Below are 27,313 nucleotides of genomic sequence, written 5' to 3'. Positions count from 1 at the left end.
TTTCTTTGCTCAGTAAATCTTAGAGTGATCACTCCATCTGGAAAATGTAACTCCACAACGTATTGCTGTACCAGAGCTCCTGTGGGTCACCACAGAAACAGGCCAGATAGAAGTGGCACTCCAAGAGGCAGCTGGACGAATGTGAGATTGGTGTCCACAGCACGTCTCAGGATGAAAACCAAGCAGCCAACCTGTGGCAGTAATCCACATGCCAACATTTTTGTGTATTTTTAGTGAAAAACACAGGAGACTTGTTGCCAGATATAGAAGATAGAGAGTTCAATCTTGTTGTATCACTGAGGAAAATCTAAATTGGCCACCCTTAAGAGGGTTTTTCTTTGAGAGGAAAGATAGAAAACCCAGAGCTCTCATCCCATAGTTCTCTTCTTCTGTCTCCTTTGTGAGCTCTTCTGTTTTTGCACAAAATAAGAACAGCTGAGGAGAAGGAATCTGATCAGATGTAGCATTGACCTCAGTTGGGACTCAGGAGACTCAATCAAAGACCTGGTGGGCCACATGCCTGAGACATGAATAATACTGTGGGGGAATTAATAGGTACTCTGTTCCAGCCAGATCTCAACTGCTCATTCTATCACCACAAGTCTCAGCTTCAGTGTCTTCCCAAGAAGTCATAATAGACTGCAAGTTTGACTAATTTCCTTTCTCTGTCCACAAACGATGCCTGAGACTTTCTCTAGAAAGCATTGTTACACTGCATTATAATTTACCTTTTTGCATTTCAACTAGACTACAAACCTAAAGACTAGAACTGTCTTCCATGTTTAAATCATACCTGCTTCGCTCAGCACTGTGTTTAGCACATAGTAAATGCCGAACATGTACACGTTGCTTTGAATTGATATCTTGAGGCCAAAGCACCTTTAAATCTTCAGATAATACAAATTGCTTAACAGATTACTTAAACACCTTTACAATCTTAATCTGGCTCAGCAGTATTGAAATCAGATCTACCAAATTTGGAAAATTCAGCTGAACAACAAAGAAGTCTTTTCAAAGAGCACTATGTAGCACCCTATATGACTCACATTTTAAAAAAAGACATATTGTTAGAAGGAATTAAGATAACCCTGAAAATTCACACTCATAATTTCATACCTTCAAAGAACAGAAACTAATATGTTGAATCAAAAAAAAATCAGGTAGCCTTAATATTTTATTTATGTGCATTGTTTTAACCCTCAACTCACTTCGGTTTGATTTTAGTAAAAATTTGTATCTCAGAGGAATTTTCTTTATTTGTTTTGGGGTCACACCCAGCAATGCTCAGGGACTGTTCCTAGCTCTGTGCTGAGGAATGACCCCAGTGATGCTCAGGGAACCATATGCAGTGCCAGGGATTGTAGTAGTGGTGGAATGCAAGTCAAGAACCTTAACCCCTGTACTATCTCTACAACTTCTAAGAGGAACTTTAAGTTCTTGTCTACACAACTAGCGCCAGTCTATTCTGATGAGAGGTGTCTGTCAATGCTGTTGTAGGATCACACTGAATAATCTGATGATGTTGAGTCAGTGTAGATGGACAGAGATTTGAAGCCCCTGAGTAGAGCTGCTATTTCACTCCTAACTATTGGTCTCCTTGGGGAAACACTCAGTTCCATATTGTAGAACAGGGGAGTGATACAATCTAGGAGAAATCTGCACAGGTTAAAGGGAAGTGTAGCCTGTCCAAAAAGATGCTACTAGGCCTAAAGACTACTAAAATACATTTAAAAGTCTAGCTGTTGGGTGATCATATCCAGACCTCATGATGTATTTACAAATATTGGTGGAGAGGGTGGGGAAGAAGTGTTATAGAATGAGGAGAAAAATTCTTTTCACTTCTATGGAAGAATTCTTTTGGACCACAGTTTATCCACTGCAAATGTGCACCTGAATTGAAAGTCTACCTCATGTCTTTATAATTAATCTAATTTAAAATTATATTCTCTGTAAAAACTAGAAGTTCAGTTACCCCAACTTTCAGAAAAATCTATTGCCCAATACTTTTCCTGGGAAGTAGGATCAAGGAAGCTGGGAGTGGTTAAGACATGTACTAAATTTTTAAGGTAAAGGTAAAGGTAAAGGCCCTCCCGTTGATCGTCGATTTGCTCGAGCGGGCCCAGTAACGTCTCCATTGGAGACTTTGTTGTTACTGTGTCTGGCATATCGAATACTCTCGGTAGCTTGCCAGGCTCTCCGAGAGGGGTGGAGGAATCGAACTCGGGTCAGCCATGTTGGACGCGTGTAAGGCGAACGCCCTACCCGCTGTGCTATCGCTCCAGCCCTACTAAATTTTTATTTCAAAATATATTTTAGCATTCACATTATTTCAAAATATTTAAAGAAAAACTAAAAACATATCATGTGAACAAGGAATGAATTCCTTAGAAAATTTCCTGTGATAGCATAAAATACTAGCACCTAGTAGAGGGAGGGGAGGAAAAAAGCATGTCTTATAGTAGAACCAGAAATGACATTTGTAATTCAAATAATATAGATCAAATAATAATTCACTCCTCAATTTTTCTTCCTTTCACTATCCCTTCCTTCCTCCCACTTTCCTCTATATAATGTACTCTCTTCTCCATAGGATTTGCAATTAATTCTTATGAAAATGTATAGGCTACAGCAAGACAAACTCTCCCTGTTGATCAGACACATATAGAGGAAGACTATTGTTGCTTTATAAGATCACAAAATAATTGACAAGTTTGTGGCTCTTCACCAAATTCTCTTACAAGTTGGTGCCAACCATTGGGCAACTCTACTATTATCTTGGGCACAGTACTGCTTGCTAAGTTGAAGTTACAGATTGAAGGGGAATCAGAAATGTTCGTGTTTAGACTTTTCTGTTTTATGAGGTGCTAATGCCCTTTTTATTACGCCAGCATCTAGGTCTAAATAAGATTTGCCAGATATGTGAAAAAACAGTATCTCTCTTTGCTTTGCACTGACTATCAAATTTTTGGTTAATGCTAATGGGTAAACTATGAAAAGATACTTTCTCAAACTTGTAGAACTATGTGCCTGAGAAAGACATTGATTTGATCATTGTCTGTCAATCCTGTCATACTGGTAGTCGTGATTGAATGATACACTATTTTAAGGAAAGTGGATAATTTACCCAACATTTTTATGTGTGATGGGGCAAGGTGTCCCAAACTGTGCTCAGGTACTCCCAGGGTGCCCCAGTAATATTAGGTCCAGCTATGTGAACTAAACTGTACAATGCTTAGGTTTGACAATGCAGTGTTTCCTGTGTCCAGTAGTTTGGGAATGGGGGCCACCAGGACCCATTGTTGCTTGTGGACAACCATGCCTATCCTTGACAATGCTCAGGGGACTGTACCTGGATGTTATTTTGGGAGCAGGTGGTACTGAATGTCTCAAATGCCAGGCATATGTTCAATCCTTTGAGGTACATGTCTGGACCCCTCACATACACTTCAATGTAGGTATTCAATGACTCTTGAATGAGTAAATGCTAACTCTCACTATAAATTATTTTTGACACTGATGTAAAAGTGTTTCAGATTTGCAAAAGAACTCTTACCATCTTCTTCTTTTTTTTATTTAGTGAAACACCATGAGATACAGTTGTAGACTTACAAGCTTTTGTGCTTGAGTTTCAGTTATATAATGATCGAGTACTCATCCCACCACCAGTGCCCATTCTCCACCCCTACCAATCCCAGTATCCCTCCCACCCCTCCATCCCCCATCACACCCTGCCTCTGTAGCAGGGCACTCCCTTTTGTTCTCTCCTTTTGGGTGCTGTGGTTTGCAGAAGAGGCATTGGGTGGCAATTATGTCCGGTCTAGAGTCTACTTTCAGCATGCATCTCCTGTCCTGGGCGGATCTTCTCAGCACCCTTTATTTGGTGCTCCCTTCTCCATCTGAGCTGCCTTTACCCCTAGAGTGTGTGGCTGGCCTCGAAGCCATGGAGTGAACCTCCTGGTATTTATTACAGCTGTTCTTGGGTGTTAGTCTCTTATTTTGTTACTTTATGTTACCCAAATGAATGCAATCTTTCTATGTCTGTCCCTCTCTTTCTGGCTCATTTAGCTTAGCATGATATTTTCCATGTAGTACCTACTTTATGTAAATTTCATGACTTCATTTTTTCTAACAGCTACGTAGTACTCCATTGTGTAGACAATCTTCTTTTTAAGCGTGTTCCCTAAATTGTAAAATGTTTTGTTCTATTTCATTTGAAAAGAGGAAGCTAATTGTATTCTTTTACTCAACTTTCTGTTTTGTGATAGTTAACTGCATTTGTCTCCATGACGAGAGAGATGGCATAATTTTTAGAGAAAGAAACCATGCCTTGACTTACCTTGGCTCCTTCTCTCTCTGCTGTAATTAGTACAACACACGACTCATAAAATATTCATACTCAAGTCAATAATTGTTGAGTTGCCTTGAAATGAAATTGATGGATAGGCCTACAGAAAACTACCTAAAGAACAGAACTTTATGAAGATCAATTGTGAACGTGAAAAGTTTTGACACCATAGTTTTAGTTCTTGGGGTGGGGGGGGGAGGAGGGTATCGCAGGAAGTGCTTTAGACACAGTCAAGAGTGTTCAGAGGCTATTCCTATCTCTGCTCTCAGAAGTGACCCAAGTAGTGCTAATGGGACCATATGCCCTACAGGGGATTGAGTCAATGCAAAACAAGAGCATTTACCCCTGTAGTATCTCACCAGTCCCAACACTATAAAGTTTTAAACTGGCATCTGTGACAATTATCATATTCATTCATAAGTTGGAAAGTTTATCTTGGGGACCCTAAGCAAACACTCTGGAATGTGCCCCTTTATCCCAATTACCCACTATCACCCATCAAGCAATAACAGTATCAATAACGGGCCTCATTCTCCTGACCCTGAAAGAGCCTCCAATATGGCAGCGTTGGGAAAGACGACTAAGAAGAGGCTGCTAAAATCTCAGGGCTGGGACGAATGGAGACATTACTGGTGCCCGCTCAAGTAAATCAATGAACAACAGGACGACAGTGATACAGTGACCCATCAAACAAAGTGATCTCCCCTGGACCACCTCCTCTGTTCTGCCTGCCCAATACAACCATCACCTCTTCTCTCTTCCTTGAAATGCCAGAGTTTCCAGGAACTCAGGTTGGACATGGTTCCAGCAACCTCTTCCTACATATCTGCATAGGTATCATCTCAAAACTAAAATTTTGTGCCGTTTTTATCTGAAAGATTATTTATGAGACCACACAAACAAGAGCTGAGACCCTAAGCATGCAATTGAATGAGAATAGTATCTAGATATTTGCATATTCCATTGGTTCCTTTGACCATAATCATTAAAGGTAAAAGGTAAAGGCCCTCCCGTTGTTCGTCGATTTGCTCGAGTGGGTCCAGTAACGTCTCCATTGGAGACTTTGTTGTTACTGTGTCTGGCATATCGAATACGGCACGGGGAGCTTGCCAGGCTCTGCCGTGCGGGCGAGATACTCTCGGTAGCTTGCTGGGCTCTCCGAGAGGGGCGGAGGAATCGAACTCGGGTCGGCCATGTTGGCCGCGTGCAAGGCAAACGCCCTACCGCAGCAAATATGTGTATAAAAATTAAAAAAAAAAAAGGAAAGAAAAAAAAAGAAATAAGGTTATTAGAGAGGTCTGATCCCAGAGAGCCAACCATTGAGTTTCACATTCTCCACATCTGGTTTATAGAATGTGAATCCCCCCCCCACCCTTTTTTTAATCCAGACAGTTTCAGCAAGAGATAAAGCATGGAGACTTTTCTACATTTTACATGGTACTTGGTGTTGTAGAATTCAACTTTTGTGCTGTTCTTTCTTCCCCTTCTTGCTATTGCCTGGATCTCATTAGAAACCATTAGTGATGTAATACTAAACCTATGGAATCTTAAACATGCTTTTAAAATCCCGTGGAATAAAGATGTCTCCTATGAAACCAAAAATGCAGTGGGAATAGACAAAGTTACATTTCTTTAAGAAAAAAAAATGACTCATTTCATAGTTTCCAAACTGTTTTGACTTGAAGCTTCTCAAAATAAACTTTCGGCAATATGCAACCTTTGATGTCTGACTTTGAAAAAAATTACTTCTCTAAGATACAATTCAACCCCTTTTTGGGTGTTTCATGTATTTTTACAGATTAACCTACTTTTATTTCAACCAGTGAATGACACAATATTAAATAGCCATCCGGGTAAGAAAGAAAAGTATGTTTGAAGTGGGCTAAACTCCTATATAAACCAAATATAAAGAGCATTCCATATGATATTTTTTAATTACCACAAAAAATAGAATTTCCAGAACATTACCAGAAGAGGGATCTGGTCCATTAAGAATAACAAAACAGTTTAGATGGCATGAAAGTGGAAGATTAGGAGCGCTGTTGAACTTAGTAATGATCTTTTTTTTTTATTCATATGCTATTTTCTAGGCTAGGCAGCATTTTTAATTTTTCAGTCTTGAGCCTTAATCCTTGAAGGCTAATTCAAGTTTCAGAGCTTACTTACCACAATTTGTTTGGGGTGGCTATATGCCATTGACTTGCCTGTAGTTCTTTTGTGCTCTCCCAGCTGGGGACTCAAAGGTGGTCATGTATTAAGTCCAGGACCACAGGAACAACTGGGATTCAATTGGATCTAAAAAAAAAAATAGTTTTTCTATAGTTGATCAGGCTGATTCAAGACATCAATTGCTTCTGTTTGAATAACAGTGACAATAATTGAAATAACACTTTTCCTCCCTTCCCCCTTTCTTCCCTCCATCCCATCCTTCTTACATTCCTTCCCTTCTGTCTCCCCTTCTTGCCTCTCATTTTTTATGAGTATCCCTTTAAAGTGGTAGAATTGGTCAGAGCAATAGTACAGCGGGTAGGGCATTTGCCTTGCACGCGGCCGACCCGAGTTCAATCCCTGGCATCCCACATAGTCCCCTGAGCACCGCCAGAAGTAATTCCTGAGTGCAGAGTCAGGAGTAACCCTTGAGCATTGCTGGGTGTGACCCAAAAAAGGAAAAAAAATACAACATTCTCATTAACTCTTACCATCTCTAGCTGATACCGGCATGTTTCTTAATCTCTTGTGCCTCAATTTTTTCAATTTTAATACTGTAGATCCAAAGAAAAAGTACTTATCTTATGTACCACAAGAGTTTGGAACATTAAAGACTAAATGTATGGCACTGTACAGTTGGTAGACAACGAATGGAAATTTGTTCCCCAATCCCCCTCAGTTGTAGATATGAAATCTACTTTTTCCCACTTTATATTGTGATGGTAAATTCTAGATAAAAACTGGAATATTTGGCACCTAACCCACTAGTCTGTTGTCAATATTAGCACCTAAAATATCTAAAATATTAGAACTGAAAACTGAAAATCAAAGTGTGAGTAACCAATGTCTCTGATGACGGCAAAAAGAAACCATTGTTTGAACTAGTGTTATTCTGAAAGACTTTTTTTTTCTTTTTGGGTCACACGCAGCGATGCACAGGGGTTATTCCTGACTCTGCACTCAGGAATTACTCCTGGCAGGTCTCAGGGGACCATATGGGATGCTGAGAATTGAACCTGGGTTGGCCAGGTGCAAGGCAAACGCCCTACCAGCTATAATGTCACTCCAGACCCTCTGAAAGACTTTTAAACTCTGCCTAATTCCTCCCAGTATCACAGGAATGACCCTGGTGGCTCCCAGAACTTCAGGCCCTAAGCTGCACCAAATTGCTACACCCTAGCCTTGAAGCATACTTCATTTTGATCCAGTAGCTCCAGGAGTCATTTCTCAAGTGCCTTCCACCCCCCCACCCCAAGAAAACCCCCTACACCAACCCTACCTTTACTTCAAAGGCTCTTTTAAATCTATCATCCAGTAATGTCTTTTCTTGAATCTACATGTATTCTCAGCCTGGCACCAGCACTTGATCTATTCTAAAAGTTTGCTTCCTACTATGTGAAGAGGTTTATTGTGAGTTTCCAAGGAAAAGGTGCCTGGGCACATGAGACTCGAGCATTTGGTGGCCGAGAGTCGCCTTCACAGGCCAGACGATGGTGAGGGACAAAGTGGGGAGTTGGTGGGGAGTGTAGTGGGGGTGGGAAAGAAACAGGACCAGTCAGTTTATTTCTCTCTCCTCCCTGGCCTAGTCATTTTGGTAGTAGTCCCAGTCATCATAGTTCCATCATCTTAGTCTCCTCATAGACCTCAAAGTTCTCTCTTTCATTATATCTTCTTCCTCCTCTCAACTCGTCATAATCTCATAGTCATCTACTTCCAGTCATCATCGTCATCTAGTACTTCTTCTAGTCCCCAAAGTCCCAAAGTCCCAAAGTCTCAGTTCAAATCCTCTTTCTAGTCATGGACTTTCTAGTCCCCTGTGACCCCTCACAGCATAGTTATATAGAAATCATGAAGCGTGGGGATACAGAAAGGTGGAGTTGAACGTTATCATAACAACAAACAGATGTAAAGCCACTCTTTCAGGAGATTAACTCAAGGAGTAAATCTTATCTGAGGGTTCAACACTCCAGATTACTAGGAGATTCGCTCAAGGGTGGGATTCCATCCAGGGTGTATCACTTTCTCCTTTCCTCAGCTAGTAATCCATTTAGACAATCATAGTAAATTAACTTCTTATAATATTTCTAGCAATATCATTTTGTATGAACACAGTAAGAGATATACTATACTTAAAGGTTGGCTCTCCTGGGGACATCTCACTATCTATTCCAGACCACAGTCCTCAGGCCAGGTAAGTCTTTCCTAACCCCAGCAGGGTCCTTATTCAGTTACTTCTTTTTGGGTGATGACAGAATTTGTCCATGACCATGCTCTTAACTTATTATACTTATGGCACTTAGCTTATCTCCTTTCGATGCCAGGGTAGCTTACAGCCTGTCTTGTGTCTATCTAGTCCCGTTATCAAGACCGTGTTTTTGGAGTGCTAGGAACTAAGGCAACTGAGGCTGAATTCAAGTAAATATGGATGCCCAGGAGTAAACATTATTTGGAGTCAATTAACTCCCATGTTGCAAAAGCATAGCATGAACTGTCTTCCTGTGTCTATGCAAAAAATAGGACATTGCTAAATAAACCATGCAAATGACATAAAGGAAAGAGAAAAGCAGAATAGGACTGTTAGTGCTTGATGGAATTGGGTGTGCCTCAGGGGCACTGTTGGGGAAGTGGCTCAATAAACCTGAGATCCCTGTGAGAGGAGCAAGAACAACCCGATGTTATCCAATACCCAATGTTATCCAACAGTTGGTTTATCTACTTTTTTTTTTTTGACTTGGAACTATTACCATTCAGCACTAATTTTTTTTGCTAATGAGTAGAGGTGGGGAGAGGAATAGAGGAAGAGCATGGGTAATGCAACACACATTTGTTAGAAGACAGTCAAGGTTAGTAGGAAGCGGATGGATTTTTACACTTAGATACACCTAATCTTCAGTTCCAGTTCCATATCATTCTAGCTCCTTGCCTTGTTAAGAGGATACTGTGTGCACGTGTTAAAGCAAATTGTTTTGCCAACTCTATTTATAGTAATACTAGAAACTTAATTTTGGATTTCCTCTTTCAAAGCTTGATTTTAATGAGTAATTGAGGTAGTTTGAGGTCTTTTATTACACAAGATGTAAGCATGAAGAGGATTGAAAGAAATTTGTATATTTTACTTTAGACAGCAGAAAGTAATAAGCCTAAATTTCAGATTTGCAGAAGGTTATGTCTATTCTTTCAGAATAAAGTGGATATTTGATTTTTTAATGGTCATTTGGAGTTGGTTTGTGCAATTTACAAAATTGTATTCAATTATGCAATTAATGTAAAGGCTTCTAATCACATAATAACCCCATATCATTTTATACTTACAATAAAAAATGGTCCTGGCCTTTCCTGTAGCTTCATCTCCCAAATGACTTATTAGTCATTAGTAGCACAATTCATAGACCCAGAGGCCAGAGGCAGAATGCTGCAACTGAAAGAGAATCCCTCTACAGACCAACCAGAAGAGACTGGATTATGTTGGGCAGAAAGAGATACATACTTCCAGATAGACTAACTTTTGCTCCAAAGTTTCACTGCTGCTCTCATAAATCAGGTCTTAGACGTTTCCTTTTGTTCCATACCTTCTTATTCCATCTCGTTTTTTATATTCATTTTGAATCCGCACAAACTAGTATTTATATTTAAAATAACCCAGTCTTTATTGGCCACTCCAAAGAATAAAGTATAAAATCAGCATCCCAGGACATCATTAACCTAACCCATTGCACACAACTGGTATACTTTTGCTCAAATGACTTTATCATTGCTTTATATCTTACCCTTCTAGTTACTGGAATCTTAAGTCTTCTCTAAGAGTCATCTTCTTTGTGAAGACTTTCCTGGGTACTGAAGCCTATCGAATCATGACATAGCAAGCTTTTCTCATCCATATTTATCCTTTAATGAGAAGATTAAAACCTGCAGGGTTAGTGACTTGCCTTGGGTCCCATGACTAGTAGTCACCAGAACTTAGAATCAGATATAAATATATATATATATATTTATATAATCGGATATATATTCAGATTATGAGACTGACGTGCTGCCTACTGCGCTAAGGAGGGCTGGAGCGATAGCACAGCGGTAGGGTGTTTGCACGCAGGCAATATGGCCGACCCGAGTTCGATTCCTCCGCCCCTCTCAGAGAGCCAGGCAAGCTACTGAGAGTATCTTGCCCGCATGGCAGAGCCTGGCAAGCTACCCGTGGCATATTCAATATGCCTAACACAGTAACAACAAAGTCTCCAATGGAGATGTTACTGGGCCCGCTCGAGCAAATCGATGAACAACCGGAAGACCATGATCGTGACCGGATATATATATCATCAGTACTTTTCACCAGTAACCATTGTCTGAATTACTTAAAAATAAGTGGTAATGATAGACATTTTTCTAAGTAATGTGGTTTTCATATGGTTTGTTAATTGTTCATAAGTATGTAACCTCGATAGGCCAAGTTCTTTCTGGATTACTCTTTTCTTTCATATCCAATAACATGATCTGGGCCAGCAACTCAGTATTTCTGAAAATCTCCAAGAAAGAGTCATATATTGGGATGCCTGTGTTTTTCTAATACCTTTAGCTCCAAACTCCTGTCTCCTTCTTACACCTCAGTCCAGCCTTTCTTGCTTTCCCCGGATTGTGGCAACGTTCTTTTCCATCTCAGTTCACTGAAGTCACTGTACGAAACAGAATTTGATGAATAATTGGAGGTGACAAAGACATTTCTGAGCAGCCCAGACAGGATCATGGCTTAAAATGAAATCTTAGATGTGATTATAAAGAGAGGTGATCAGAAGCTGACAGAGGAAGAGGGTTGGTGAGAAGAGAGTTACTGACCTGGCTGAGGGGTTAAAAAAAAAAAATAGCCTTTTAGCTCTTGGCCTTAGTTCTCCCCCTGGTGGTTTTTGAGTCAATGGAGACATTCACCTTCTACAAACATAAAGGAAAGTCAAGATTGTTTATTTTAATGGGTTTGCTTTTTTTTTTTTTTTTTTGGAAGGGGGAAGAGGGTTGGGTGAAGCTCAGGAGTTACTTCTGGCTCTGCACTCAGTAATTACTCCTGGCAGGTTTGGGAGAACATATTGGATGCCAGGGAATGAACCCAGGATGGTTGCAAGCAAATGCAAGCACCTTACCCGCTGAACTATTACTCCGGCCAAAGTCAAGATGTTTAACTCAACAAAAATAATTATGTTCACTGTCTTTTAGGCTTTAATAACTCTAAGAAGCAATACTTTGAGCATTTTTTTTCTTTAAAAAAACTAGATTTTCAGGCAGGACTGTCCTCTTCATGGAGCAGGGCAAATGTCAGGGGTCAATGGCTGTATATTTTCCTTTTTTAATATCTAAGTATATAGTTGGGGAAAAGAATCCAGCACCTCTGGGCAGAATCAAGGGAGATCAGGCAGAAGATCAGGCTGGATGATATTTGCAGGGTATTTTCTTGATGCCAGTCCTTGCTCAGTATGATCTTATGGAATGCCCACAGCAAGGGTAAGGTTGATGTTTCAATTTAACAGTGTGCAAAAGTCACCCAGTCCATATGTGGCAAATTCAGAATTCTAACTTCAAAATCTTTTCCTCATGCCTTAAGACAATAAAAGAAATTGCCAGACAGGTGACGATTGTAATGGACCAAGCACAAAAATGTGAAGGTTGGAAAGGCCAATGACAATGGAAGCAGGAAGGCCCTGGTGACCAAAATAGTTAAAATAGAATTTGTAGACGTGGTGACTGTTGGTTGTATTTGCAGTGAGATAAAGGGTGGCATTTCAGCTAATGCTGATGATGTGAAATGTCTCAGAGGACAGGAAGTGAGAGGAAATGGGAACATCAGAGGTGCTGTTTGGGGAGGAGGATATCAAGTCCACAGTGACATGAGATGGCAGATGGAGATAGAATATTTCTTTTCATGCTTTCCTCTCTTTAATGCTACTTGTTTGTCACCAAGCACAGAAGACCTTGTACAGAATGTGAATTGAGTAGCACTGTAGCACTGTTCTCCAGTTGTTCATCAATTTGCTTAAGCAGGCACTAGTAACGTCTCCATTGTGAGACTTGTTACTGTGTTTGGTGTATGGAATACACCACGGAAAGCTTGCCAGGCTCTACCGTGTGGGCGGGATACTCTTGGTAGCTTGCCGGGCTCTATGAGAGGGGCAGAGGAATTGAACCTGGATCGGTCATATGCAAGGCAAATGCCCTACCCGCTGTGCTGTCGCTCAGGATGTGAACTGGGTGTCCTCAGTAATTGTGCAAATTTAGAACCCAAGACAGGCACTATTTGTGGTAGACTATCACCAGAGTATGTTAAGGGCGAAGCTCTCTTTTTTCACTTATCTCCAATGAATGGGCAAAGGGGCAAGGATCTACCTGGGTGCTCTTGCTGGTCCCATTGCTGTTAGAGAGACTGCAGTCTCTCTGGGCTAAGATTGCATTACCTCTCAACAGAAACGTCTTGGCACTTTTCTTACTAAAAACTTGTGAAGCTTGGCAATCTGCACACTGTTCCAGTCAAACATTTTCTTAGCCATATTAGGTTATATGGAAATAAGCCAATATCACGGCTGGTGTCTGAGTAGGTCTGTACCACAGCAGTTTACTTAAGAGCCTTTTTTAAAAAAACTGGTTTAAAAGGAATAGAGATAAATGTGGCTCGAAGTATATTCTCAAATATAGCTGGAAATAAAAGCAAAATCTTATCTCCCAAAATTAGAAATAGCAGTTGAAGCTAAAACCCAATTTTTAAACTGGAAAACGTGGAACTATCAGGGTATTTGTTTCTCATTTTAAAGTTGAATCTCCTTAGTAAAAGTCCAACAAAACTTATCTCAGATGCTGTGGAGGGAAATCAGAACAAAATCACACACTAGTCCATGATCCTCCACTGGCTGAGTCCCTTGGGTTAGAAAATCTGCATTTGCATTCATATTTTGAGTATTCTGAGTAATCATAGATGCTGGATAAGTTCATTGTTTGTCAAATGAAGATGATATACTGTCTACCTCCAGGGATGGCAGATGGAGATAGAATATTTCCTTTCAAGATTTCTTCTCTTTAATGCTACTTGTTCGTCACCAAGCACAGAGGACCTTGTACAGAATGTGAATTGGGTAGCACTGTAGCACTATTCTCCTGTTGTTCTTCGATTTGCTCAAGCAGGCACTAGTAACATCTCCATTGTGAGACTTGCTACTGTGTTTGGCATATCGAATGTGCCATGGGAAGCTTGCCAGGCTCTTCCGTGTGGGCGGGATACTCTCAGTAGCTCTCCAGATACTTTCGGGATACTCTCTTATGAGAATCAACTGAGATAATGCATGATCCAAAATGACTGTGAAAAATATATTTTTGTCTTTTTACTCTCTTTAGGTGAAGAGTTGTAACTGTAAAGAAAATAACTTTTAAATTATTTAGCTGGTTGCTTTAGTATCACTCTGTTCCCTGCATTCATAACTTACTTTATTCTGCTTTGAGGGATGAAAAAAAATTCATCCATATATTGCTTCTAAATTTATTCATTTAGACCAAAGACTCCCAAACTTACTTGACCTACTGCTCCCTTTACAGGAAAATTAAAAATACTCAGAACTCCCCCTGGAAATATACCTTCTTTAAGAAAACTAGCAGAGGCATTGAGTGGCAACCATGTTTGGTCTACAGTCTACTTTCAGCATGTTTCTCCCATCCTGGGAGGATCCGCCCAACACTCTTTATTTGGTGCTCCCTTCTCTATCTGAGCTCCCTTTTCCCCAAGCATGTGTGGCTGACTTCCAAGCCATGGAGCAAAATTCCTGAATTCCTGGTACTATTCTTGGCCAGGGTGGAATGGGGGGGGGGGGGATGGGGGAGTGGAAGGGATACTGGGACGCATGGTGGTGGAAAATGGGCACTGGTGAAGGGATGGGTACTTGATCATTGTATAACTGAAACCCAAGTATAAAAATTTGTAAGTCTACAACTGTACCTCATGTTGTTTCATGAAAGACAAGAACCTTACACCTGTACTATCTCTCTGGCCTGTATAATAATATGAAGATCTTGGCAGGGTCAGATTATATATAGGTTGTGGTAAGAAATAAAATCTGTGTATTAAGTGCACTATGAAGGCATTGAAATATGTATATTTCTTATCTCGTGTATGTATATGACATGCATAGTAAGTATGTATATTAAATGCATGATAAAGGTATTGAAATATTGAAGCAGGGCTGCGATGTAATCAGACTGAGATTTTATAATGGTCATTATTTGTGCAAAACCAGAGATTTGGGGAGAGATATTAACCATCAAGGAGACTTTTGAAATAGTCTTCCTGAGAGACAGTGACTGGGCTTGTGGTGGTAGTAGCATTGAAAAGACAAATGGAGCATTGTAAGTAACTGTTCTAATAGGAGAACCACCAGATTAATTTACTAGTTAATTGCATGAGGAGTGATGGATGTGAATGGAGGGAATACCAGGTTTAGGGTTCAAGTAATCATGCGACTGCGATTTTCTTGTGTTAAGATGGAAAAGACTTAGGGGTCATGGACAATGTTCAATTATGCTCTGTTTGATTAAAGAAAAAGGAGCAGCCCTTGAAGTTTGTGTGAGTTGGAGGAAGATCTCAGGGATAATCACTATCCTCAGGGTACTCACACTATAGCCCTTAAGTTTTCTCTTAGTAAACCTTCTCAAACCACCCATGGTCTTCCTGTGATGTCATGATTTGCTTCAATATTACTATTTACTCTCCTCTTTCCTTTCACTGTGTATCTACATATGATGTATCTTATTGTAATTGTTTAATTGGATTTCTGTTCATTTTTTATTTTGGGGTCACACCCAGTGGTGTTCAGGAATACTCCTGGCTCTGTATTCAAGGGTCACTCCTGGTGGTTCTCTGGGGACCATATGCTGCACCAGTCATCAAACTAGGGTCAGCCACATGAAAGACAAGAACCTTACACCTGTACTATCTCTCTGGCCTGTATAATCATTAATTTGATACACCTTGGATATGATCTCATTCTATCAAGGTTCAAAATGGCCAATCTTAAAAATTAGGAGGTTAAAGGTAGTTTATTTGGAGGACACTTCTATAATCTTGACAGTGAAGTAATGACAGTAGAGGTATTTAGTCTTTTGTCTTGTTCTTATTTACTGTAACTCAACAATAAATAATTTGATTTGCTCTATGGTCCCAGCAGTTCTGGCTTCTCCCACTGATATCAGGAAATAAGAATTCAAAGAAAGAAAATATGATTAGTTTCATTCCCCAGGAGTTCCTAAACCCTCCATCTTATTTAGAAACTGGAAACAAAAACGTGAAAATTTAGGGATAAAATTTTATGTCCAAGAAGTAAACACATGCATCCCAGCATGACTGGTAATTGACCAAACTTGATATCTTCTAAAACCTAAATTCCTAAACTGTGGATTTCCACACATATAGGGTCACATAACTTTTTAAAAAATGTATTTCAAAATAAATTCCTTTATTAACTACTATCAATATATTGTAATTTGTAGACCTCTTATCTACATATCAGTGGTCTCCTAAGAAGTTCTCAGGAAAAACTGGGTCACAAGTGGGAAAAGTTTAGAATCCCTGGTCTAACAGAACCAAAGAAATGGTCATAAAAACCATAATGTTACAGTCATGTTAAAAGAATGGTAGGAGGACTGGAGAGATACCACAAGAATTCATGTGCTTGTCTTATGTGCACTTGGACCCAGTTCAGTCCTTGGTACCACATATGGTTCCCTGAATACTTCCAGATACCACCAGGTATGTTTCAACCCCTTCCCTATGGTAGAAAATATGTGTAAGTTAAAAAAATGAATATATAACATTAAATTTTTCTTTAAAGATAATTATACTTCTTAAGATATAGCATAGGGGAAAGGCATTTTCCTTGAATGCAGATAACCCAGGTTTGATCTCCAGCCTATATAAGGTCCTCCAAGCCCTGCCAGGAGTGATCTCTGAGCACAGAACCAGGAGTAAGCTCTGAGCACTGTTGAGTGGGCGCCTCAATCAAGATAAATAAATAAAGATAATCATGTATGTCATTACCCCAAAAGCTAGAAGGACATACACTGCAATTATTAAGCAATCTCAGGGTGGGGAATAATTAAATGAGACTTAATTGTTGTTTTATATATGTCTGAAAGAAAACATAGCAGCCCTTGAGGTCTGTGTGAGTTGGAGTAAACCAAACTCTCAGGAATAGTCCATATACATATATTTTTCAAAGTTATCTATAATCAAATACATATTTGTATATTTTTCATAACAAAAATTATATCCATATGACACCCAAACATTGCTCTGACCTTAAAGATTTGGGATGTTTTGCAATAAGGTAAAATAGAAACAAAAGCAGCCTGAAAAATCATCAGTCCCTCACTTTGTTGGTGGAAAATTGCTGAGGACTTCTTGCGATGCTCTCGGCATATACAACAGTACAATGGAACAACTCACTCAGAGAGTTCATAATCAAAGCCTAGATTTTTCTCCATTGAATTCTAGTAGCCGAAAAATGGGCTTGGGACGTGTCTTGGGAGTAGATCACTTGCCTTCCATATGTGAGGCCCTGAGTTCAATCCCAGCTCTGAAAAACTGAAACAGCCAAAAACATAAGAATGGTTTTAATTTTCATTCCTGAATTTTTCCTTCTTTAGCCACATCAGGAAATGAAAGGAGAGAATGGGGGTAGAGAAAGGGGAGGAGGAAAGGGAGAGAAAGGAGGGAAGAGGGGAGAGAGAAGAAAATCATTTTCCAAACAACTTACATATATGTAGAGTCTCTATATTTAAGTGCTAGTTAATTTTGTTTTCCTCTTTTAAATCTCTTTCACTCTTCCAGTATTGTAGCTCTACTCAAGGTTCTAGGATATTTGTATGTAAGCATAGTTGTTTTAAGTTATTTATAGTCATTTGTTTTTTTCTTTTCCTTTCTTTCTTTTTTTATTTTTTGTTTGTTTGTTTGTTTGGGGGCCACACCTAGCTGTGCTTAGGGCTTACTCTGGTGGGGCTGGGGAATCAGATGAAATAACTGGGAATCAACTATCTCTGGAATCCTGGTTTTCATTCTTTCACAGTAATTTGTCAGCATCACACTTTCATGTTCCAAATACAGAAGAATTGCTCTATTTTCTGAAAAGCTTCTTTTTGAACTTTTCTTTATAAAGCTGCAATTTACATTTTATAGTTAGAAAAATCAACTCTACACAGCCTTAATATGCAGCGTAATTGTATCTGCGTAAACTTAGAACTTTATGCCATTTCAAAAGAGAGAAAAGAGTTGCCCAACAGTTATTGGATGGCAATTTCCCAAAGGTTTTATTGAATTAATTTATCTTTTTCATTTTATTCAATATAGTCAGCAATAAATGTTAAACCTCATGAGGTTTCTGTTAGTATTTTTGTTGGCATATGAATAGACGTATCAATCGCTATGGTTAAAAAATGTTTTCCTTTGGACATAAATTTATTATGATATGTTCAACTTGAAATATTGTATTAATGTGGAAATGGGTTTCACTGATCCATCTGTATCTTCATTCCATCCTCCATTTGGTTAATAACATACTTTTTTAAAAAGGTTAGCATGGTTTAAGTTTGTGGTTAAGACAGATTAAAGCTGGGATATTGTTTACATTACCACTGACCATCTAATATAATTGCAAATGAAAATGTCAATACCAGGCCTAAATGAGGTTCTGAATGACCTTGTATGTCAGTTTTCAATCTGGTCCAGTTAGAAGACTGATAATGAATCAAGATTTAAAAATGGAAAGATCTGAGCATCCAGGGACCTCATTTATTTATTCCCTTAATATATTTATTGTGAAAGTAATAGATGTTCAGAACTATGCAAGGCACTGGGGATACAGAAGTAAATAAGAAATTAAGAGGTCAGGTTTCATGTGAAACTTTCTTACCGCAATACATGTGAAAAGAAAATGGGCACTGGTGGAGGGATGGGTGTTTGATCATTGTGTGATTGTAACCCAAACATGAAAGCTTATAACTTTCTCACAGTGATTCAATAAAATGGGCACTGGTGGAGGGATGGGTATTCGATCATTGTATAACTGAAACCCAAGCACAAAAGTTTGTAAGTCTACAACTGTACCTCATGGTGTTTCACTAATAATTTTTTTTAAAAAAGAAAAACTCAAGATTAAAATCAAAGAAATAGAGGAGATAAATAGTTAAAGACTTATTTTACCACTAGATAGCTCTTGAGGGCAGAGGTCTCCTCACTATCTCTTTGTGTTCTTAGAAACTTCTGTTTGATAGTCAGAAATAAAAATCCAAACTGGGCCTAAATGTTTGTCTCATATTATAGAAATTATAGAAAAGGGTACCTGTGGTCAGAAAAATAGCGCAGGGGTTACCTTGCATACAGCTTACCCCTGTTTGATCTCTAGAACCACATCTGGTCCCCAGAGCACTGCCAGGAGTGACCTTTGAGTACAGAGCCAGGAATAAGCCCTCAGCATTACTGGGTATGGCCTAATCCCCTGCCCACTACCCACACCAACCACCATATACACACACTCCAAAAATTAAACAATATCTCATATAATTTTTTCCTCTTCACAAAGGTAAAAGCAATGATATTCGAGGAAAAATTTCCAAATGAGAATACACACATGTAGACCTTTTTTCTTCCACTCAAACCAGAGTCCGTGAATACAACTGAGAGCCAAGTTCACAGCTGTAAACTTGAATCCTTTTTAATGTTTTAATTAGAAAACCCTACAGAACTTCAGGTTACTGTATGGTGAGACTTACTGTGACTGTGGAAATTCAGTCTGTGGAGGACCTGAGTAGATCTATCTTCATTTTCATGGACCTTGAGGTTAGGACTGCAATTTAAAAGATTTCACTCTTGCCACATATTCTTTCTATGTGCTTACTGCAATTATGAAGCAAATTACAAGGCCCACAAAGAATTCATTTTGATATTATTCTTTTGAAATTTGTTTGCCCAGGGTAGCAGTTTGAGTAGAAACATGTCATTGATCAATTTGCCCTAGAATGGAAAACTTAGCTTTTGCTTGGTAAACTTGGGTTTTTTAGTTACCAAATAGAGATAATTGGTATGATCTACCTACTGCAAACTGAAAGGACTTGGGTAAACCACTTAACTTCTAAGACCTAAGTCACATTCATTAAATGTTGCAATTAATCATCCTACAGACCTCTGTTGCTACCATAAAAGCCATTTGAAAGAAGGGATGTAAGAGTTCTTCTGACTGTAAAAAGTGCCATATATTTGTACTCTTAATCCATTTGTGATACCATCAGTCACTTGGAGAGCAGGTCACATGGGCTGATCTCCTTGATGACGAAATGTAATTGCCCTGTGACCAATCACTTGGTCCCAACCAAGCATTCCAGAAATTTCAGTGCAGAAGCAAGGTCTATGGGAAAAGTCAAAAGGAGACTGATCAGAGGAATTCCATTGGCCCTTCCCAGGGCCCGGGGCTCAAAATGGTCCCCTGTGCATTGTTATTTTGCTGTTTTTGCTGAGGTTCACAGTTTCCAAGACAATAACAAACCGATCGGGTGATGATGAACAGACACAGTGAGGGTGATGTTTTACCAGTTTTCTTGTGCAAAGGTCTCTGTGTTTCATCCACAAGATTGTAACCTTCCGTAACTACTCCTTTGGTATGTTTGCAGATAGGCAGCGGTGGACTTGCTTTGCAATGCAGATAAATGACTTCAGTGAATAAGTATTTTCAGAGTTGGCACATTGATGATTCCAGCTTTGGTTATTTAGGTAGGGCAACTTGATTCTGGACTCTGATCTGAGCCCTGAGTCTTAGAGCTGCCCAGATTGCGCAGGTCAGCATCTTCTACTTCCCACCGACTGAGCTTAAGGCTCCTATGAGGTGTTGGCACACAACTCAGGTGGAGTAGAGAGGTGGTCAGTGCTGGTGATAAACTGGAGAACAGGAGTAAGACCTTTCCAAAGTGTTCATTTGCTTTGTGTTTTGCTCACTTTAAACAACTGCTCCATGAAAGAGATATACAGTCCTGTCCTTAGGTACTTAAATTTCAATCAACGATTGAAACTAATACTAGAAAAAGATTCAAGAATATTTTCAACAAACAAGTACCTGTTATATAATAGGGACATGAAAGTCAATTCACTAAACCAATAAAGCATGCTTGAATTTTCCGCTGAGTTGACTGACTTGAATAAATAATCCAGTTGCTTTCATTGCTTGTAGTCTGACCCAGAAAGTACACGGTTTCTTTGTGAATATCCAAAATTGTCAAGTAACAACTTTATTGCTAGGAACATCTATAAATCACAAGTATACCTGATTAAAAAGGCTTGATTTAGTTAAACTGACACTTATGAAACATACTACCTGTTAGAGACTGTGCTAAAATCAGTAGAGAAAAGATAATAATAAGGTTTTACCCTTTCATAGATGTCAATATTTCCACAGTGTTTTCTTCTTCGACATGAAGATTCCCATCTTCGCAGGGCCTCTGAAAATTTAAAATTTAATTTCTGTTTATCTAAGAGGTAATAAATTTCCAATTTTTAATGGTAAAAATTCTTTTTTTGTTGTTTTTTTTTCTGGAATTATCGTTTGAAATATTGTTTTTTTTATAATTTATTTATTGGATCACTGTGGGAAAAGTTACAAAGCTTTCAGGTTTAGGTCTCAGTCATGCAAATATCAAACACATTTCCCTTTAATGGTAAAAATTCTTGACATGAACATTGCCCTTCTGTTTTTATTTTTGTTGTTATTATAGTGGTGCTCAGGATCTCATCTGGCCACATGGAATGATGCAGAGTGGTGCCAGCTATTAGTACCAGGGCCTCACACATGTACCCTACCATAGATCCACATCTCTAGACGCTCCAAATCCACCAGTTTAGCAAGTTGTTAGGTGCACAATACCATAACATTGATTTTAGTCATTATAGCAATGTCATCTTGCCTGATAATGGTGTAGAAAACTAAGTCTTCATGCACTTCGAGTGGGAATAGAATATGGTACAGCCACTTGGGAAAATGTCTCATAGGCCCTCAAACAATGAAAAATATAATTACCACATGGCTCAACAATTAATTTCATAACATTTTCACCATCCAAAAGGAAATCCAATACATTATTTTTTGTTCCCTGTTCTAGACATTTAACGTGACTGAATCAGATGATGTGTGGTCTTTTATGACAAAATTCTTTCACTTAGCACAATGTTTTAGCCATGTGGTACCATGTATCAATGTGTCATGCTTTTTGTGGCCAAATAATATTGCATTGTGGATATAGCACATTGTGTTTATATATTTGCTTATGAATAGACTTGTTTCATTTAGGGACTATTACGAACAGTGTTGCTATAAACATTTGTGTACATGTTTTTGGTATACATATGTTTTCATTTCTTTCTACCTAGAAAATGAAAATGTTTAATCTCATGGTAAATTCCCAATATAATCTCCTATTAGTACATGTTGTCCCTCTTATCTAGTCTTTACTTCTTCTACTCATAACCCCTTTTCACCTTAGAAATTTCTAAATGAAGTCAGTTATATAAAATAGATGTACCCCAAAAATCAAACATTTACTGATAACAAATCATAAGTGTATTGTAAGATAATTATTTTCTACAACCCCCAAAGTTATGTGAACCCATATGGAAGCACAGCTCTGTTAAACAAGCTGGACTCTGGACAAAGGTTATCCATGGTACACAGAGGAAAACAAAAATGAAACTATCAGATGAATTATTCAAACAAACTGTCAAGAAACCACAAAACTAATTCCTAGACTCAACTGTGGTGGTTCCCAGGGAGAAACAAGAAGAGGGAGAGAGAAGAATGTGCGGAGGGATGTCTTGGGAGATGGAACTTTGGTGGTAATGACACGTGGAGAGATGTGAAGTTAACCCTTAAAATCCCACAGCATTGTCAATGAATGAAACAAAAGAAACAAGAGAAAGCAAAATGAGGAAGAAAGTTTGTGCAAGGGTCTGATGTCTGCATGAGCAACTGGAGATAGATTTGAGAAGGTTTGTGTTTGAGAGTCAAGAAGAGACATAGGATGATTGATAAGTAAGGGGCCAAATGAACTGTTAAGTAATGTGACATCTTAAAATAAGTCATCCTGTATTTTAATAACTTTGGTATGGGCCAATTGCAAATACATTCAATATTTCATTTTGAATAAATAATAAGCCCAAAAATATATATGGAAAATTTACTAATTCACAGGTAAATAATTCAATGTTGACTTTCAATTGAGAAATATCTAGCCAAATTGATCCCAGCCTTCCCAATGATCCCCTCCCCCAAAACAGAACACATTGATTTATACTTCCTTTTAAAAATAACAAATTACTTCATTATATGTTTTATCTTTATAATACTTATCTTCATAGCAGTATAATATTTGGCCAGGGATTTTGAACTTCAATGACTTTTAGATTCTGAGCTTATAAATTCCATTTTGTTGTTCTCTTTCCAGACTTAGGCTTCATTTTTTTTTCTATTCACATAGTATATGAATAATTTCTACTGATGCACACATAGAAAGTGCACAGATCATAGTTGGACTGCATGATGAACATTGTTGGACTCAATGTTATAATCAACACCTAGATAAAGAAGCATTATATTGTACCCAGAAGTTTTCTTGCCCCCACTTTTCCATGATTATAACCAATCACTGTTTCCATAGGCTAAACTTAGTTCAGTCTTCTATCACCAAGTATTAGTTTTGTCTTTGAATTTAATAGATGAAATTCTAGACAATTTGGGGGAGATGGTGTCTGTCTCTCATTATGTAACATGTTTCTGAGTTTCATTCCCTGAGCAATACTTAGATCATTCTGCTTGCTATTCAATATTTCATTTGTTGATCTCCAAAAAATAGTTTATTTACATCTGATAAACACTGACACTGAAATGATTCTAGTTTGTGACTATTATTAATAGTGTTTCCACAAGCATTCTACTTAATTTCTTCTTGCAAAAATATGTATGATTGCATAAAAAGCCCCAGGGATAATATTTCTGGATTATAGGGTATGTAAATATTCTGCTCTAGCTAATATTACCTAGTATTTTTCCTAAGGGATTGTGCCATTCTACGTTCTCATAACTGTACATTGGGGTTCTGTTGCTCACTTTAAATTGCTTGGTCTTTTACTTCATCTATGCAAGTGATGTTTAGTTGTATTTTGAATTTTTCTAATTTAGCCCTTTTCATAAGTTTATTGGCTCTTTTTGTGTCCTCTTTAATGATGTCCCTTTGAAATCTTTACTCACTTTTATGTTGGTCCTTTATAGTTTTAAATTTTGATTTGTACAATTTTTTGTGTGCTCTGGATACTAATCCTTTGCCAGATATCTGCATTGCTATTTTTTTTATTTTTCTTAATCTATGACTTGCATTGTTAATCACTTTATGCATTCTAATTATAATGTACACAACTTATCCATTTTTTCTCTTTATGCAAGAAATCTTATATTCTGTTTACCAATTCTTTGCCTATCTCACAATCATGGAGATATTGTCTTTTATTTTATGAAAGCTTTAAAATGTAAGATTGCATATTCAGGGCCATAATCAATCTGGAAATTGGATGGAGAGTTACAGTATATAAAATAGGGTTTGGTTTTAGTTTTCCCGTATGAAAATCAGTTAAAATGTTAAATCATGCTACTTTTTTCCAGATAGAACTACCCTATTCTGATCACTTAACAAGAGTTAGGCAAGTTCATTTCAGTTGAATCAGGGCAGAGATGATTTGAAACTCATTTACAGTTTTATGTGCCTTCTTCGAACTCCATTTTGTTTCATAATTAATTCTCCAAGCATCCCCACTGAAATGGTATCCCCAAGACCTTTCCCTATTTTTTCTGGCTTTCATTTTCATCAAAATAAAATTTTTAGACTAGAAAACATTTTTTTAGTGTGTGGTTCTTCCAGTTTTGACCAATACACACAGTGGTGTCACAGCCACCACCACTAAGTTATAGAACTGCTCTAGCAATTCCAGAGTGGTTCTTTCTTATCTTTCATCGCTGTCATCCCATTGTTCATCAATTTCCTCAAGCGGGCACCAGTAACGTCTCCTTCATCCTAGCCCTGAAATTTTAGAAAGTGCCACATTTGAGGCTCTTTCAGGGACAGGGGAATGAGACCCGTCATTGTTACTTGGTTTTGGCATATTGAATACACCACAGGGAGTTTTCCAGACTCTGCGGTGCGGGCAGGATATTCTCAGTAGCCTGCCAGGTTCTCCAAGAGTAAGAACTAGATAATATCTGCTGAAAACTCTTTGGTGATTTTCCAGGAACTATTCAGCTCAATGTCTTTCTCTTTTTATTCTTTTCCTTTTTAATTCTTCTTCTGCTGCTGCTTCTTTAATTCTTAGATCCTCTTGTCCTTTCTTTTGTTGTTGTGGGTTTGTTTTGTTTGGGGGGCCACACCCAGATATGCTCAGAGCTTACTCCTGGATCTGTGATCAGGGATCACTCGTGGCAGTGCTCAGGGGACCATATGTGGTACCAGGAATCAAACCTATGTCAGCTGCATGCAAGGCAAGCACTCTATCCCTTGTTCTCTGTCTCCAACCTCACCTCTAAACCTTTCTATCCTAGTGTTCTGTCATGTAAAGACACTGGAATGAAACAAATTCAGGTTGCAATTCCAATTCTTATCTTTATTAACAATATAACAGTGGATCTGAATCTGTTTCCTAACTTTCAAATGGAGATGATAAAAATAATTTACTTCAGTTTCCTTCCGAAGATTAAATGAAATAATAGATATCTAGTTCCTTGTCCATGTAATAAGCATCCAGTAAATTGCAGTTACTACTATGTGATACATTGTGAACTACAGAGTACACTTTTCTCCATGAATATATGGAGAAGAGGTAGGAGCTAGCTGGTCCCTGAAAAGCAGTATTCTCTGATCCATTAATCTGGCCCATTAAAGGCTAAAAAGGGTATACTTCGTTGGACTTGTTTTATTCACAGCCCTATCCAGATCATTCACAGAGACTGATATAAACACAGCATATTAAGATTACAGAACTGTGCACAAAGTGTCTTGCTCAGAGGATTCCTACAAATCTATTCCAAATGTGTTGCATTACAGAGGAAAGAAGTGCGTGGTTAAATGACTTGGTTAAGTTCAGTTCACTCATTAGTATTTATTTAAGTGACCCAAATTCCCTAAGATTACATATTTCTTCTTTTCTAAAATATTTCTAGCTCCCATAGTCAACCATAAAAGTAAAACGAAGACAATTCACAAGAGACAATTTTTAATGTTTTATTGTTACTGGCTCATTCTGACTCAAACCCATAGATCTATTTTTAAATATTTTATTTTAATTTCCATCCCCACAAATTATGTGACTTCCTGCCAATAAAGACTGAAATAGCTACTTGCCATTCCTTTCCCATTCCAAGATCATGTCCTGTAGCTTTGAATTCTTCTGTTACTAAGAAATATTTTGCCTTATCCTCCAATGCACAAGAAAGAAAAGAACTCATGTAAATACATAGAAAGCAGCTATCTTGGGGTTTACCTAGTAGAAGGTGGTACAAGAGACCTTGTCCCTGTGGGAACTGAAAGGGCAGGGGACCATGTGTACTCCTGCCACTCTTCTCTATGTACAGGAATAGGTCACCAGCACCATCCCCAGCTGTAAGCTTTCTTGGCAAAGTCAGCACTTTGGGGATCATATTTTGGTAAGTCCCTTTGTTCAGTATTACGTGTTCTGCTTAGAGACAGATAAGCCTGAGTCCCATACGAACCAAACAACTTGGAAGAGTTTCATGAGCACAGAGCATACAGTCATCTCATAAAACCTTACACCAGGATCCTCAAGGGCTCCTTGTGAAACATTCTTTCACACGAGTAACTCCTTCATAGAAATGTACTTCAGCCTAGATGTCTCCTCTTTGGAGAAACTGTCTGTCACCACCCAGCCTCCACAGGCCCTCTGTCGGTCTCATACTGCTTTATTCATTCTCTCTCAAAAGCTTGCTTGTTTTCGGTCCCCCAACAGAGAGCATGAACTCCATGAAAACCTTCCTCATTCATCATGGTGTGTGAGTCCCGGTTGGGAGAACTCGCTCTATTTGTGCATGTTCATGTATTCATTCCAGCAGATCCATCCGGCTGGACCATTCCCAGGTTTGAATACCAACCTCACCACTTGTTAACTGGTTGAGTTGTGCAAATAAGCACCATGAACTTGTCAGTGCTCAGCCTCCTATAAGAATATGTATCTCACCAGGTGGTAGAAGCAATCAGGTGAAACAGTGGAATTAAAATAAGTTTCAAAACTTGGCAGAGAAAGAAACTGCAGAGGTTGGAGCCAGCCACAGGATGTGTGGTTGTGAAGTTATGAACACATTTGTGAAGTGGCCTATAGTTCCTATCCATGCACATTCCTGCTCCCCATCTGCAGCCGCTGGGAGTGTCCTCTGGGGTAGTTTATAAAATCCGGAGTTCCCTGCTGGACTCAACAAGACAAAAAAATACATTTCCTCCACTCCTTTCCCCCGCTGTTGACAAGGATTGGGAGTTGCAGACATGCTTGGTATGTTGCTCACCGGGGCCACTCTTCGTTTCGTGGTGCTCACACACTACACTTTGGTGCTCATCAGGGACCCGGGGGTTGCACATTTTAGTGCTGTGGGTCTTTTTTTTCTAAACCACCACCCTTCAGATTTATAAAGTAAAAAGTGCTTCCAAATTTAGTCCAGAGCT

The 27,313-nt window shown here is 38.7% G+C and overlaps 1 protein-coding gene and 1 pseudogene across 6 annotated transcripts in view; one reads left to right on the top strand and one right to left on the bottom strand.

The window, feature by feature from the left end:
• LOC130032422 (meiotic nuclear division protein 1 homolog) overlaps positions 1-13,077 on the bottom strand; it is a 41,672-nt pseudogene extending 28,595 nt beyond the window's left edge.
• Positions 1-27,313, top strand: part of CALD1 (caldesmon 1) — a 207,362-nt gene that overhangs the window by 43,174 nt on the left and 136,875 nt on the right. The gene's annotated exons all lie outside the window — the stretch shown is intronic.

This window comes from Sorex fumeus, unplaced genomic scaffold (genome assembly GCF_029834395.1).
Source record: "Sorex fumeus unplaced genomic scaffold, SorFum_2.1 ptg000048l, whole genome shotgun sequence".
NCBI classification, from domain to species: Eukaryota; Metazoa; Chordata; class Mammalia; order Eulipotyphla; family Soricidae; genus Sorex; species Sorex fumeus.
The sequence above is the reverse complement of the archived record's forward strand: the minus strand, read 5'-3'. Positions and strand labels throughout refer to the sequence as shown.